This window comes from Periophthalmus magnuspinnatus, chromosome 12 (genome assembly GCF_009829125.3).
Source record: "Periophthalmus magnuspinnatus isolate fPerMag1 chromosome 12, fPerMag1.2.pri, whole genome shotgun sequence".
Taxonomy (NCBI): Eukaryota; Metazoa; Chordata; class Actinopteri; order Gobiiformes; family Gobiidae; genus Periophthalmus; species Periophthalmus magnuspinnatus.
In genome coordinates, this window is record NC_047137.1 from 16,980,995 (window position 1) to 16,996,720 (window position 15,726).

At 39.2% G+C, this 15,726-nt stretch overlaps 1 protein-coding gene across 1 annotated transcript in view; it reads left to right on the plus strand.

Annotated features, from left to right (window-relative positions):
- The first annotated feature begins 1,197 nt into the window (after positions 1-1,197).
- LOC117379373 (peroxisome proliferator-activated receptor alpha-like) overlaps positions 1,198-15,726 on the plus strand; it is a 75,163-nt gene continuing 60,634 nt past the window's right edge. Inside the window, exons 1-2 of the mRNA XM_055225597.1 lie at positions 1,198-1,796; positions 11,495-11,539. The gene's annotated coding sequence lies outside the window, so the exon portion shown is untranslated. The remainder of the gene's footprint in view (positions 1,797-11,494; positions 11,540-15,726) is intronic.

Below are 15,726 nucleotides of genomic sequence, written 5' to 3' on the forward strand. Positions count from 1 at the left end.
GTGTGTGTTTCCATGGATCTAATAAAATATGTGTTGTTGTTTTTTTAAATAAAGTTTTATTGTAAATATAGGTTAAATAAAAACTGTCCTAATTATGTTAAAAATAGATTGCTTTAATTTCAGAAACTATATTAATATTTAAGCTATTAATTAATGAAGTGGATTGGAATTTTGTCGACACTGTCCCAGATTTATTAAAAAAGTTTAGTAGTCTTTTTTTTAATAGTGTTTTTTTTATTTATTTTTTATTTTATGATATAATTAAACATATGCATTTCCAAATATGTGTATTTATAAAGTTTATTTTAAGGTTGTGTCATAAATACACTTCCTACTTCTCAAATAAATTAAAAACAGACCCATGCTTAGAATAGAATATTACAAACCTACTTCAAATCCAGGACTTCACAGCACATTTTCCTCACAAAAATAAAATAAAAACGCAATTATTATTTTAAAAGAACAGCCTGTTGTTTTCTTTGATTACTTTGTTAAAGGAGACAGGCCTGTTTTCTTCCAGACACTTGTTGTTGTGTTCACTTTGCTCGTTTATAATGAACCATGCGCCTGTAAAGCTGATGTAGCACAATGATAATCAATAGAGCAGAAGGGGCTTTAGCATGTCCAGACTTGTCCTTATTTACTGTCATTTAAGCACAAACTACAAACTTATTAACACAGAGACAAGGGACGGCTTCATTAAAGGACACAGATGTGCGAAAAGCTGGTTTATTAGCGAGAAAAGCGCAAAAAGTGAGTCGTGTTTACGTGTAAATAAACCGTTAGCTTGAAACATTAGCTTAAATCATTAGCTTAATTGAGCTGTGTTGCTAGTTAGCCGCACTAGCATAAAGCTACAAGACAAAATTAATGTATTTCCTTTATTTTAAAATACCACCGCGTTTTAACTGATTTTTCTTTTTTAAGTGTTGGCTAAGCGTTGTTTTTTCGGGTTTTTTTTTATAATTAATATTGTGTTAGTATTAATCTTTAAAAATATTGCTAATGAAATATCCAATTTAGAAGGAAAAAGTGGCTAGGATTTGTGAAACAGGGCTCTCCTCTGTGTTCTCTGCGCAAAACGGCACAAACTAAGCTAGCAATGTGATTTTTAATGATTATTTTGTCTGCTTTTCTTTTTTTCCCAGTGACAAAATGTGGTTAAAATGAAACTTAGTGGCCGACATACGGGACTTTGAGTAGAAAAAGCGACGCTGTGTGTCCAGACTCGAGGCGGGGGCAGTGGAGTGGAGGCATCTGCGTAACACCGCGTTCACTCATCTTTTTCACCAAACCTCTCTCTTTTGTCCACTTTTTATTATCATGTGCATGTCCCTGTGCTATTTACAGATACGGAATAAGCTCTCCACGGTCCTGCGAGCTGACTGCACTCCTCCCCGGGCTGGTTGGGTTGTATAATAGGCTTCACCTCAGCTGAACTTGGCGCATCTGGTCCACCGGCGGCGCACTACCCGACGCAGCGAGCTCCGTGTCCCCGCTGAACTCTGCTGACGCTCGGGCTACACAGACACACTCACACGGGAGGAGAGCCTGTGATTTAAACCGCTCTAGGTGCCTTTTTTACGCGTATTCACCTGCAAATCCTGCTACTTTGAAGACATTTACCACGTTGTCAGCTCAGTATTGTGTGCGTAATGCGTGTTTTTTTGCTGTTTTGGAGACGCCAGACAATAGAACTGGACCCAACCGTCTAGGAAATAGAAATCCCCCTCGTGCTGGAGTTTGGACACCTCGCCAGGAAGGGTCACTTTCGTCTTTGAACTTCATCTGCGTTGGTACGTACTCTTAAAGTAATCAATTTCACGAGTTTGTTTGGAAATAACCACAAAACTGCGCGCATTTGGAGTGGCCGCGTTGCGTTTCTTCTGTCTCAAACTTTATTATAGTCTGGCGCGCGCTGAAATGGCAGACAATGCTTTATAATACGCGTAAATTAGACAACAATTTGCACATATTTGGCGTTTTTGCACTCATTTTTCCATGCAGCATCTCGTTATTGTTCGCAATGGAAGAGAAGAGGTGCGTTTTTCCGTGCCCTAGTTTCGAAAAAGGCATAATCTTTGTCTTTGTTGGGCACAGACAGCGCGCTCCGCTTGTAATTCCCGCAAAGAAGAGATTACAACTGCGCAATTTGTCAGTTTTTCAGATGTGTTTGGATGTGCGTTTAGTTAAAAAGGTGCAATCCAAAGCCGTGTTAAATGATAGACGTGGGGACATATGTGCAAGTGTGCGGTTTCCCCAGAGAATCACTGTGGCTTTGCTCTCTCTCTCTCTCTCTCTTTGAAAATACAGTTCTTTTTAGTGAAATTCAATTGTCACAAACTTTTAAATAGATAAAACTGTTTTGTGATAAAAGTTACAGCCTCACAACATATTCTGTAATCCACATTAGACACATTAGACCCACTTGTTCAGTCAGGTGTCTTGTTATTTTGCAGACATCTGATTTAAAATTAAAATTGTTTATAGACTTTAAGATGCTTTGAATAGTTGCTCAAACACTTGGGAGAGACACTAGTTTAACGCAAAACACAGCAACGATAAGGCACGCGTTTGAATTTCAGTGAAAAAGGTTTAGTTTTTGTAAAGTTCTCAAGTTTCTCGACACATTTTAACTTGAAAATCTGGTTTATAATATCATCGTATAATTTACACCATATAATACGCTTGTAATACAGTCTGATTTGTGGTTTAAACTATTTCTAACAACAAAAATCAACACATTTCTTGTAGTATTTCCTAAACGATATGCTTTTATAGGTTAAAATATAACAAGAAATATGTTTAAGCTCGTGTCCGTCTTTATAACCACAATAAAAAACACGTCAGAATCTTTCTTTGTAAAAACGTATGAAGCCAAACACATTATGTTGCTATGATGAAAAAATAAATGAATAAAACTGTATTTATCCGTCACTAATATTAGCTTATAATCTGTTTAAAACTCCTGCTGAAAATAATAAGTTTATTCAAGTATTTAACACACATTTTTTTCCTTTTTCGTGTTCGATCTGCTGAATACACTCCTAATATCACTCAGGCATAGTTCACTGTAAGTTTTATTTTGATCTAATTGTAATAATCTTTAAACAAACTCGTATTATCTCGTGGCAAATCTCATTATTACTAGTAAAACTGCATAAAATCAACACGTTTACAGGCCGCGAGCCAACAACACATTTGCATCTCTGCTTTTGTCTTTTTCCTCGTTGTATTTCGGAGTCGAGGGATGAGGTCAGCGTGACCTTTTAGCCGTGGACTTTCTGGGATATCGTGTACTGTTTCTCCTAACGCCGCGGGTCGTTTATTAAACTGTGAATTCTGAAAACGGTAAAATACTTGGGTGACTTGGAAAACACCGAATAGAAATGACTGAAACGCGGATAGATTTTAAACTATAACTTGATTCGACCTGTTGCAATAATTATCTTATCTTATCTTAAAGGTGAACAGCACTTTCGGGGTTTCGTATTTGTTGTGCGTAGCTTTTCGTGTGCTTTAATTAGGGAACATTTTCATACTTTTTTGCATTGCTAGCTGCTCTATGCCTTGTTATAGATACGAGCTAACTACTGCTAATGTGCTTTTAGTGTGCTATTTATGCAGTGCACTTCGTAGTCGTTTGCAGTGTTGGGAATAACGCTGTTTAACTGTAATGGCGTTAGCAACAGTGTTATTTTTCCCAGCAACGAGTAATCTAATGGCTTTTAACTCTGCCGTAACGCCGTTTTAGTTACTGTCAGTGCAGCAGGGCTCGTTATTTTACCGTGAGCCTCAGCAGGTGACAGGTCAGACTCTGCTCTCTCGTCTCATCCGCAGGAGCTGCCGAGTTTTTTTTTTCTTTGTTTTTTTGGAAGTAAACACGACTAAAACGAGGGATTAGAGACAGTGACTGGGTAAAACGGGGACTGACCGTAAAGGCGACCAATCGGAAGCAGCGGCAGGCGGGGCGTAGAGTCTCTCCCGGCGTTTCATTGGTTTTTTAACGCCGCCACGAGATCAGACACTCGCCGTTTACGACACGCGTGATTTCGCTAAAAAGACGTTACCGCGGTTTGAAGCTTTATTAGATTTGAAATTCTGCGCGAAATACTTTAAGTTTTACTCTTTAAATACATTTTGTTATATTTTTAGTCAAGTCGATTTTTTTCATGTGATACTTTTACTTGAATATTTTTTTTACTTAAGTAACAAAATTGTGTATTTCCTCCACCACTGCACATCTTAAGCTGCATGAAAAAGCTTTTATTTCAGCTTATGCAAAATTTTAAAGACTTTTCCCCCAGTCAAAAGAGAAATATTGTGTTTTAAACTGTCACTATCACCATGGCAACAGTCCTAATTTCTCATAATAATAAACCTGGATAAAAACAACAATTATTAAAGTACTAAACGACACAGCCTCTGCTCATCTTAAACGCGGCTGATTTAATACGTGTCCGTCATGCAGCGTCCACGCGTTTGTGATGTTCTGACGTCAGATCTGTTCGGTTTGGCCGCACTTTTCCGCGTAAAGACGACAATCGTAATAGTAAATTAATTGAACTCTTCGTTGTTGCGCTCCTGAGTTGTGCGTCCGAGCTCTGTGGAGGAGAACAGCTTATAACTCCGGCCCCGCGGCGATTTTCTGGACAAACAAACCTGATTAAAGCTAATTTTTTAGTGTAAAAGCAGCTGTAAAAACATTTCTTATACAGTAATATGATAGTTACTTTATCTGGTAATTAGTAACGCACTGACTAACGCAATTACTTTTGGGGTAAAAGTATCAGATATCTAACTAATTACTTTTTTGAAAGCTCTTGCCCACCTTTGTCTTTTATAATATGGTTCATTCAGAAAAGTGTCAAAGGGATTAGAGATAGATACAGCCCCACTTCTTAGCTAATCGGCTATCGGCCTTAAATCTTCACCTCAGGTCGATTATTTAGTTTTGCCTGTTCTGCTGCCTGAAGAGCACACGCAGAGCTTTATTTGAACACTTAAATGCAAAAAAGATACTGCTCAAAACGTAGCTACACTGCTCTGTGGAAGATTCACGGTAAAAGACGACTGTGGGTGAGTTTTTCGTGAATTAAAAGAACATTATTCAGCGAAAACGACCAAAAAAATCGACTCTACATACAGGTATCAGCCCCATCGGTTTCCCCATATTCTAAAATAAAAGTCGTGTATTGCAGTATTTCCCAACCCTTCACACTTCACACGTTGTTATTGTGACAGAGCAGAGCTACAACGAGGCTTAATGAGATTATTCTTGTTGCAGGAGAGAGGTGCGGCGAAACGGTCGGCTGCAAAGTGAAAGTTAGCAGGAATATTATCTGAAATGGGTCTTCTGAGGAATGGTCAGCGTTCAAAAGAGACGCTTTACCCAGCCCATTTGCTCCCCGGGTCCAGACTTATCCCCGGATTCCCACTCCCTTTGCGTTTCCTCACATCTCAACCGATTGATTGAAACCCTAAACTGCAGGGATGGGTCGGAGCGCCATCCACCCTTTCTATGAATAGTTGATTGGATGCGATGGCAAAGTGGTGTGTTGTTTCTTTAAGAGCATTTCAGGTCGGAGGGCGGGAAGCGACTGGGGACAACGAGGGGGAAGGATTTTCTCTGGCTGTTCCTTTCTCTGTTGACAAGTTGCACATGCCACTCCCTTATCAGGTCATGCGGTTTTTACACGAGGACGGGTTGATACGATGGCGCTGATATCGGTATTGGCGATATCAGAAGGGGAATTCCCACATGTCGGAATCACGTATTGAAAATGTGGCTAATGTTTGGTAGCTATACTTTTCCATTACTCTACGTGACTGTGTGTGATGTCCCAGTTTGTCTTGTCATACTGCCCTTTTAAAACACAGAAATTTGTTAGCAATGAAGCTAAAACATGCGGCTACGCGTTAGCCGATTACGCTACGATACGTTTAATATTAGTATGTGTAGATATAATAATAATAATAATACGTAACCAGATTAATTTGAGTTAAAGACCAGTGTCAGATCCAGTTTAGTCTGAAAGAAAAATCCAGATCAGATCCTCTCGTTAATGTTTATTCACGAGTTTCAAATAGACGTCTTTTTTTAGCAGCGAGTTAGCATTCGTTTAAATTTTTTGCTTCATTTGGGCGTTTGATTGACGTAAAAAAAAAAAAAAAAAAAAAATCAGAAATAGCAAATGTCATTCTTCAACGTTTCCAGTTTGTGACTCTCAGTTCTATTAAATTATATTGTGCAACTCGTGCAGAGGTGGAACGGGACAAAGTAAAAGTAGTACTGTACTTTAGTAGTACTTTATTTGATTTTTACTTTACTTCACTGTATTTGAGAGCAGTGTCTGTACTTCATACTCTACTACATTTTTGAGCAGGACTGAAAAGTAAAAGTATTTGTTTTATTTTTGTCTGAGACGTGTCGAAAAGGCTGAGGGTTTATTTTTAACACGTTTATATTTTGAGCAAAAACAAAAATATACAAATAAAAATGATCAGTTTTGTTTCAGCTCAAATCTTTATCAAAATCACTACATTTGAAGTTTTATAAAACCTCAAAATCTGCACGAAATACTTTTACTTTTTACTCTTTAATTACAGTTTTACAGGTACTTTAATACTTTTACTTAAGCAGATTTTTTCATGTGATACTTTTACTTTTAGTTGAGTATTTTTGTGCTCTAGTATCTGTACTTGTACTCAAGTAACAAAACTGAGAACTTCTCAAAAAAATCACAAACAGGACAAAGTTTTGACATTTCCTGAGTCGTTATAGTTGTATGTTTTTGATTTTCATATTAGCTCGTTTAAGCCTGTGTAATAACATTTGAGTACTATTACTGCAGTACTATTGTGTAAAAGGAGTGTCTGTGATGGTGGTGTTGTTCTTGAAGTGGAGCTGGACACGTCGTGTGTTGTGGCGACAGTTGTGCGTTGTGTGTTTTTGTGTCTTGTTTAATATGTTTTAAATCGTGGGCACATCTCCGCGTTGGGCATTTAAGTACTTGACCTAATTTTGATGCCAGTGCAGAATCCACTGGTGAAGGCCTCACTCTGTGTGTGTGTGTGTGTGTGCACATATCACTCTGTGTGTGTGTGTGTGTGTGTGTGTGTGTGCACGCATCTCACTCTGTGTGTGTGTGTGTGTGTGTGTGTGCGCATCTCACTCTGTGTGTGTGTGTGTGTGTGCGCATCTCACTCTGTGTGTGTGTGTGCATCTCACTCTGTGTGTGCGCGTGTGTGTGTACGTGGGGGGGGGTGTGTGTGCATGCGTGCGTGTGTGTGTGTGCGCGCGTGCGGGGGTGTGTGTGTGTGTGTGTGTGTGTGCGTGCGCATCTCGCTCTGGGTGTTTCCTCCTTTGCTTTTCTAACAGGAAGCTGATGTGGGGTTCAACCGAGGACAAGCAATAGGCCTTTTATTTCCACTCTGAATCATGAGAGAGGGAGAGAGGAAGAGAGGAAGAGAGGGGGGAGAGAGGGAGGAAGGGAGAGAGGAAGGGAGGGGGGGAGAGAGGGAGAGAAAAGGAGAGAGGAAGGGAGGGGGGAAGAGAGGAAGAGAAAAGGAGAGAGGGAGGAAGGGGGAGAGGAAGGGAGGGAAGGGGGGAGAGATAAGGAGAGAGAGAGAGGAGGGAGTGGGGGGAGAGACAGAGGGAGAGAAAAGAAGAGAGGGGGACAGGAAGAGAGGGAGGGAGGAAGGGAGGGGAGAAAGAGGGAGAGAAAAGGAGAGGGAGCAGGGGCAGAGAAAAGGAGAGAGGTAGGCAGGAAGGGAGAGGAGGGGAGAGAGAGGGAGAGAAAAGGAGAGGGAGAGGAGGGGGGAGGGAAGGAGAGAGAGGGAGAGGAGAGAGGGAGGGGAGAGAAAAGGAGAGGGAGGGGAGAGACAGAGGGAGAGAAAAGGAGATGGGGGAGAGGGAAAGGGAGAGAGGGAGGGGGAGAAAAGGAGAGGGAAAGACTGAGAGAGGGAGAGGGAGGGATGGAGAAAGAGAGAGAGGGGGGGAGAGGGAAAGATAGGGAGAAAAATGGAGAGGGAAAGAGGAAGAGGGCAGGGCTGAGAGAGAGAGGGAGAGAAAAGGAGAGGGATAGAGGAAGAGAGAGAGGGAGAAGGTGGGAGGGAGAGCAAGGGGGAAAGAGGAAGAGAGAGGGAGGGGAAGGGTGAGAAAGAGAGAGAGGGAATGAGAGAGTGGGAGGGAGAGAGAGGGGGGGACTGAGGGGGAGAGGGAAAGGGAAGGATAGAGATAGAGAGGGAGAGAGAGAAAGGGAGCGAAAAACAGAGAGGGAGATAGAGGGAGGGCGGCTGCATTGATCGGCTCCTCACAATCTGTCCGTCCTCTTTACTCGTCCGTCTGTCCTTTCTGTTTCGTGCCTCTACATTTTAGGCCTGTCACAATAACAGATTCTGAAGTGAGATTTACTCTTGGGAAAAATAAAACATAAACTCAGTATTAAATAAAAAAAAACACTTTATTTATGGCACCGTGACCCTAAAACTAAACTATTAAACTCTTTTGTAAATGTTAAAAACTGATAAAACACGAGCTGCAATGAGTAAAAAGACAAATGAAACACATCTAAACATTTCGTGCCGTACTGTGGAACATTTCATAGCTCAGAATGTTCCGGAGTGTAGCATTAAACATCTGTATTCATAGAGAGCAGCAGGTGACACTACCAGGCCAAGTTACGGGTCAGATTTGTGGAGAGGCGAGCCCGTTTACAGTAAAAAAATAGATGTTTTTCAAGATTTTTTGTTTTGTTTTTGTAAAATGAGAAAAAAAAAAAAGATCTCCATGGAGACGAGCAGTAATCAATTCAATTTTATTCAATTTTATTTATGCAGCACAAAAACGGACAGATATAAAACAGGACACATCTGTTAAAAACTGTAAAACGATTAAAAGTTACTCCGTTTCAAATCGTATACACAAAAAAAATATCCAAACTAGACAAAAGTACTTTGCCGGTGTAGTGCTGATGTTGACAGACCTGATCATCCTTTTTCTTTTTTTGTTTTAGTTTCATGGATGTAGGATTGACAAATATGTGCGTGAGGAATGCCGCGTTTTTCATGAGGAGTTCGTGAGAAAAGAAAGGGAGGGGTAAAGAAAGAGGAGACCAAAAAAAGCTACTGAACCGGGGCTCTGTGCTGCTCCGCGTCCAGTTCAAATCTAAAACGGCCACAGCTGAGTCGCGTGGGCGATAATCACGCCGACGAATAACGCAATTTTTGAAGTATGTCGATAACATTAATCAGAAGATGTTTTGACAGAGCAGCCCAAATGCGTCTTTACAGCCTTGTTTCAAAGATTAAACATAAAAAAAACACAAAAAAACATGTCTGCCTCTCATTTGTAAAGTTATAAATGTTCTCTTATCATATTTTGCTGCTTTTCAGGTATTTTTTTAATCAAATAATACAACAAAGTTTGCGTATCTGCCCGTGTTTTGGTGTAATTCCCACGTTCACTGCTGGGGGGCGCTGTCATGTGTCTGCACGTTATGATAATATAAAATAAGCGGTGAGTGAAGTACGTAAGTAAAAGTACAGATGCAGAGGTTTGAAGTAAAAGTATCACATGAAAAAATCTACGCGCGTAAAAGTATTTAAGTAGCTGTTTAAAAATGTGCTTTAAGAGTAAAAAGTACAAGTATTTCACGCAAGTTAAAGTGTAAATGTCGTGATATTGATTCAAAATGAGGCGTATTTTATTCAACAGTAACAATATGAATCAATTTCGTAGTTTTTCTCGTGAATTTTGTCTGTTTATTTTTGTTTTTCTCGGCGCGGAAGCTCGAACTCAAAAATGTTAGTCAGGATGTTTCCACGAACACGGTAAAAATAACCCCTCAAATTAGATGAAAAGTACTTTTTACTTTTGCGATCCTGTTCAAAAATGTAGTTGAGAAAGTACAGATACTGCTCTCGAATGTAGTGAAGTAGAAGTAAAAAGTATCCAGTGTAAAATGTACTTAAGATACTAAAAATTCTATCTTCCACCACTGTTAAAACGCTGCCATTAAAGTCGTTACACGTGATTTTTACTGCGTTAAAAAAACAAAAACAAAACAGAACCAGTCAATTTTAAACATTTGCAGTCGTCCAAAGTTACTCCTCGCTGACTTTACACACTCAGAACTTCATAATCCTTCACCACGATGAGTTTAGAACCACTTTTCTGCACTTTTTTTACCCGAGTTTTATCACAGTAAAGCTAAAACGACTAGCCTGCCAACCGCGCACGTCCTGACTCTTTGAAAATAAAACGTTTTTTTCGACTGTAGTGAGACGCAGACAGTTCGCAGCGGACTCGTTTGGACCTTAAGAGCTGTTTGTACAAGATATTTGACCTGGAAAAACAGGTACAAGCGCGTTAGCTAGCACATGTTAGCCTCGCGTTCACATGACCAAAAGTAAAACTAATCACATCAGTTCTCCCAAAGTGTGGATAATTTATATTTATGAAGTGATACCGTGAAACACAAACTGAAATAGTATAAGTTTAACATCACTCTTTTTACTTTTTGGTATTAAATGAAGTATTAATTATAATTTCACGTATAAATTTAACTTTAGGAACTAGTTTTGTCTCGATTTTTGTGATTTTTGAAGGGAAGAAAGGAAGAAATACTCGATTCCGATACCACAATGATAATAAAAAAACAATAGAATGTGATTTTTAAGTTTAAATGTTCATACTTTATTTTCTATTCCCATGTGTCTTATATCTGTGTGTGTTCCATGGGCGTTATTTTAGTATTTTTAGTCTTATACTTGTCCTGATACAGCTCAAAATCATTCTAAATCTATTCAGAAAAGGTTCATTTCTGTCCTGTGAATGTAGTTTTTTAGTATCGATACTTGTTCAAATGAATATCCAGCTTCGATCCTCGTTTTAGGTTTGATTAACAGAATTTCTGATACTTTTGACGAGCGAAATTGCAGCTTAAAGTGCCATATTTTTGTCTCTAAATCATGTCTTCACCGCGTTTTGCATGTTTTCAAACAATAGGTTGGCAGATCGCGGTTGTTTTCTGTTGAACGTCCAATTTTTCCATTCAAAAAATCGAAAACTATTATAAGAATTCGTGTTTTTCAAGGTGTTTCGGAGCGAGAAAAACATCTGTAATCGAATAAGCGCAAGACGGATAACAAAAAAAACAAAAAAAAATAAAAAAAACACACACTAGGAGGGACGTGGGAGGCAAAGACGCAGGTCCTCTAGAAAAGTTACACAGTCCAGCTTTAATAATCCCCCCCTCCGCCCCCGAATCAGTCCATGTGGCAAACCTTTGTTGTGTTTAAGATGCTTTCAAAGACTATAGGAAACTAAATTACTAAACATAACAAGATCCAGATGAAAAGCCTTGACACGGTACAGTGTGTTTGGGAATGTCCTGTCCTCGTCTTATGGGACACTCTGCTCAAACACATTGTAACTATAATCTCAACTTTGATTACAGCCAAATCTGATCCTCGCTTTCTTTTGTTTCAGAAGCCAACGCCAAGAAGAACGCGCGGGGAGATCGTTTCAAAACAGGTACATTTTTATTTTTTTTTACACCTAAAGTCCTAAAGTGAAGTTCAAGTCTGTGGGAAATGGTGATAAATTATGGAAAACACTGATAATTATAACCATTAAATCTTTAAAATACGTTGAATCTGTAACTTTTTTGAGCGTGGGACGGGATCGCCACCTTCTCGTCTCCATGGAGATCTCACCGTTCCCAACTGGAATGTTTCACAGTGCGGCATTAGAGTTCCATCCGTCTCTAGAACTCGTTTGATTTTTACACATTACGTTCTTTCTTACTGTGAGCTGCTCGTGAAATAGAAAAATGCTACTCTGTGGAACATTCTTGTCGAAGCTGTCCACGGAGACTCGCAGAAGTGGGACCCCTCTGCCCCGAAAAGCTCCACAGTGCAGCTTTATTTTGAGAAGCTTAGATTGTTTTCGCTTGCAAAACATGTTTCTGATGTGTTGTTTTTTTTTATTATTTATTTATTTGGAGCTAACACGATTGACATTTGGGGAAAGAAAAATGCACTTAACCCATTGGTAGATTTAATTTCCTCGTTTGAAGCTAAATTGCCTCGTAACCGGGTAGAAACGTCTCAAAAGATGCGAAATAAGATATGTAATTGAAGCTAACCAGATCAATATCGTAGATTGAAACACAACCTGCGTTTTTTTGTGTGTTTTTTTCGCTAGTTAAAGTTGCTCCCACTCGCAAAAAGTTACGAACAGACACAAAATAAAAAAAAAAAAATGCTGTAAAACCACAAAACACAGCAGAAAGGGACTTTTGTGAAAAAAATCATCACAAGAAACAGTGTGTCTTTATCCTCCGGTGCCGTCTTTTCGAGCACATATAAGATTTGCGAGTTCTTAACTACTCCAGCTACACGTCAAGTTTGAGCTGCAAGTGCAAACAGATGTCTGCACCACGATGCCGCTCGTGAGCTGGGTCAATGAGTTCATAAGGAGTGCTGGAGGAAAAAAAAAAGACGCCCCATTCAAACTCTATGTGCTGCGTTCAAGGGAGGTACTGCGAGAATGAAAACACCAAAAAACACGCTTATTTCTCTACGACGGCAGGAAACACGTAAAGTAATCAGGCGCGTACTTGAGTAGCTTTTTAATAACTGTACTTTTCTTGAGTACTTTCCACACCGTGCTGCTTAAGTCACAGGTTTTACAGCAGAACCAGATTTTTTTCACACGTGTTTTAGCAAAATTTGGCTAAAATCAAACCGCATTTTACCGTCCGATAATCAGGAAGTGCGCGTTAACATGGTAGTCGTCAAGGCAGAACTGTTAAAAACTTATGTCGAGGTCATTTCTTTACCACTTTTTCACATACTTTTAAACAATAGGTTGGCACGTTGTAGTTTCTGTTGAGTGTTGTGCCTTGGATCCGGTTTTTCCATTCAAAAAATGTAGTAACTTTTTAAAAAACTGTACTTTTCTTGAGTATTTTCTTAGTTACTCCTATTTAAGGCATACATTTTACAGATTTTTTCCATGTTTTTGAGCAAAATTTGTGCAGATATATTGTACAAGCAGCTATTAAAATCAAAATACGTCGATTGCGCGCTGTCCGATAATCAGGAAGTGTGCGTTAACATGCTAGTTGTCGTTAGCTTCACCGTCAAAACTCCGCTCTGGTCTGGCGAGGGCTGTTAAAAACAATTATAAACTCATCGCAGTTTGGAAAGTTACAGTAAGTAAGGAATAACTTTGGACCACAGTAAAAGAACGATTAAAATGAACTCGTTTATTCAATTTCGTCGTTAAATAGTTGGCGTTGTAGCGTTTGATTCTGCGATTTCAGAAGGAGCGCGGGGGCCTTACGCAGCTCTACGGGAGATTGAGCGTTTTTGAAAGAAATATTCAAAACGAAAACCCACAATTGTTGAACCCGATCATTTTTCAGTAGGGATTGGTTCCACAAACATGTCTCTCTAATCTTAAGGCTTAACGTCCTTTCAGCTGTCACCAATCCCATCTTTGGGCTTGAATAATGACCATTGTGAAAAAAAATATATTTCTTTTCAGTACATTTGTGGTGATAGTGAAAACACAGAAAGGTGCCAGTTCTTGTTTCATGTGGATAGGCGCAGTAATTACATAAATATTAACCAAAATCTAGGTCAAAGCCTTTGCATACTGGCAGTTAAGAAGCGAATTCGACCTGCCCTTCATCTCAATGTTTGGGCGTTTTCGTGTTGTATGTGAACGCAACTTATGCAGTTATGTATTTTTGTTGTGGGTCGTAGCGTGGCGTGAATTCAAATCGGTTGCAATAAGACCGAAGGGCGGACTGGTTTGAGCTTGTTAAATTATTGTTGTATTTAGGGCAGAGCCTTGTCACATCCCTCTATAATTTTTTTTTTTTTTTTTTAATTTTGCGAAGTTTTAGTAGGGCTGGGCGGCATAACAAAATGACTTTTCAATTAGACTAGCGTTCAGTGCGTTCAGTATGGACTTCCTGGACGTAAAGGGAGAGTAGGCTTTCAAAGGTAAGTCGGACAACGGTCTTGAAACGCTTTCGGCTGCCGTTATCAATCGTTAATATTTCAACGCTTCACTGACAGCAGGATGCGAGCGTAATCCTCGACAGCTGTTAGTCGGGCTATCAGACGCTCAAACAAACACCAAAAACTTTTTACACGATTGTTTTTTTAAAAGTTTCATGCATTTTTTTTACCTTTTCTCTTCTCTTATAAATGTATTTGACAAGACAACGTACAGGGTATTCATAAGTTATCTTTACAATAAAACAAAAAAATACTACAAAGGAAATTGATCAGACTTGTCCTGTTTTACTCAGTGGTTTCCAAAGTATTTTCCCTCTTTTAATACACCTCTATTTGTGCTCCATTAGTCACACGAGGCACATCGAGACAAGACTGGATTTTGTGCCGTGTTTTCGCTGCAGCAGAGACTCATCGATGGTTCAATCACATCTGTATCTTTTGTTTTTTCGTTCAGTAATGTCCCGTATCTTTGTTTGACACGAGATTTTTTTTTAGAAACAAATCCAGAGGTGTAACATCTTGTCAGTCTCTTCAGTCTTCAATCCAACGATCTGGAAATGTTTGACCGAGGAACTCCTGAACACGCAGACCCCGCTGTGATTAAAAACTTTTATAACCGCCGAGTACAACAGGACGAATCTAATGAATATATCTGATTACTTCCCTTTGTAATTACTTTTTTAAATTGTAACGAGACTCTACGCACACGCCCTGTATAATAAAAATAATTATTTGACTCGATGACTAATCTAGGAAATGCTCTCTACCTCTCCGTGGGTTTAAGAGTGATGAAAACCAGAGCAATTAGCAAAATATTATATCTGTTGCGTGGCCAAAAGTCTTTAAAACGTGACCTGTAAAACCCTCGTAAAGTCATCTGCTAAAATAATGGTTTTGCTGCGACTTTGAACTTGTGGAATTGCAAAAAGTAGGTCAAGAGTAGGCTCAGGTTTTTAAAATTGTAATCAGTTTTAAAATAGGAATCAGTGGCACGGATTAGCATCGAATGAAAGTAAAATGAAAGTGGCAGATTCAAGTGGGACGTGTGGGGGTGTTTTCCGCCGCGGTGGCCCCCGGTTTGGACCCGCGTCTCTGGGCTGGCGTCTCTGGGCTCGGTGTCTGTTCCTCTGCTCTTCCTCCGGCTCTGATCTGTGGAGATGCGGCTCACGTGTGACCTCTACAGGTGTCCCTACGCACACAGACAAAACTACAGCACGTTTCTGGGAATTGCCAAATCTTACCACCATCTGTCTTTATTCAAATCAGTTCAGCAGTTGTTGTTTTTTTTTTTTGTTTTTTTTTTTTCAATTTTCGGAGTGATTACAAATGTTATGTTTTTTCTTTTTTTTTTTTTCTTTTTTTTTTTTCAATTTTCAGAGAGATTACAAATGTTATGGTTTTTTTTTTTTTTTTTTTTTTTTTTTAAATTTAAAATATCAACATCTCATTTTCAAAAACTGACTGAAAAAGAAACATACATATGATTTTTTTTTTCTAGAAACTATCCAATAACTTCACAGATCTGCAGTCGTAGTAGTGGAATAAAAACAAACAAAACACATAATTTACTTTAAAAAAAAAAGATCTCCAGACTTTTTGTTGTAATCTTTGTTGAGTTTATAACATTATCGTGCGGTTTACTACATTTTGTCCTTTTTGTGTCCTGTTTTCTTGACGAATTGACCG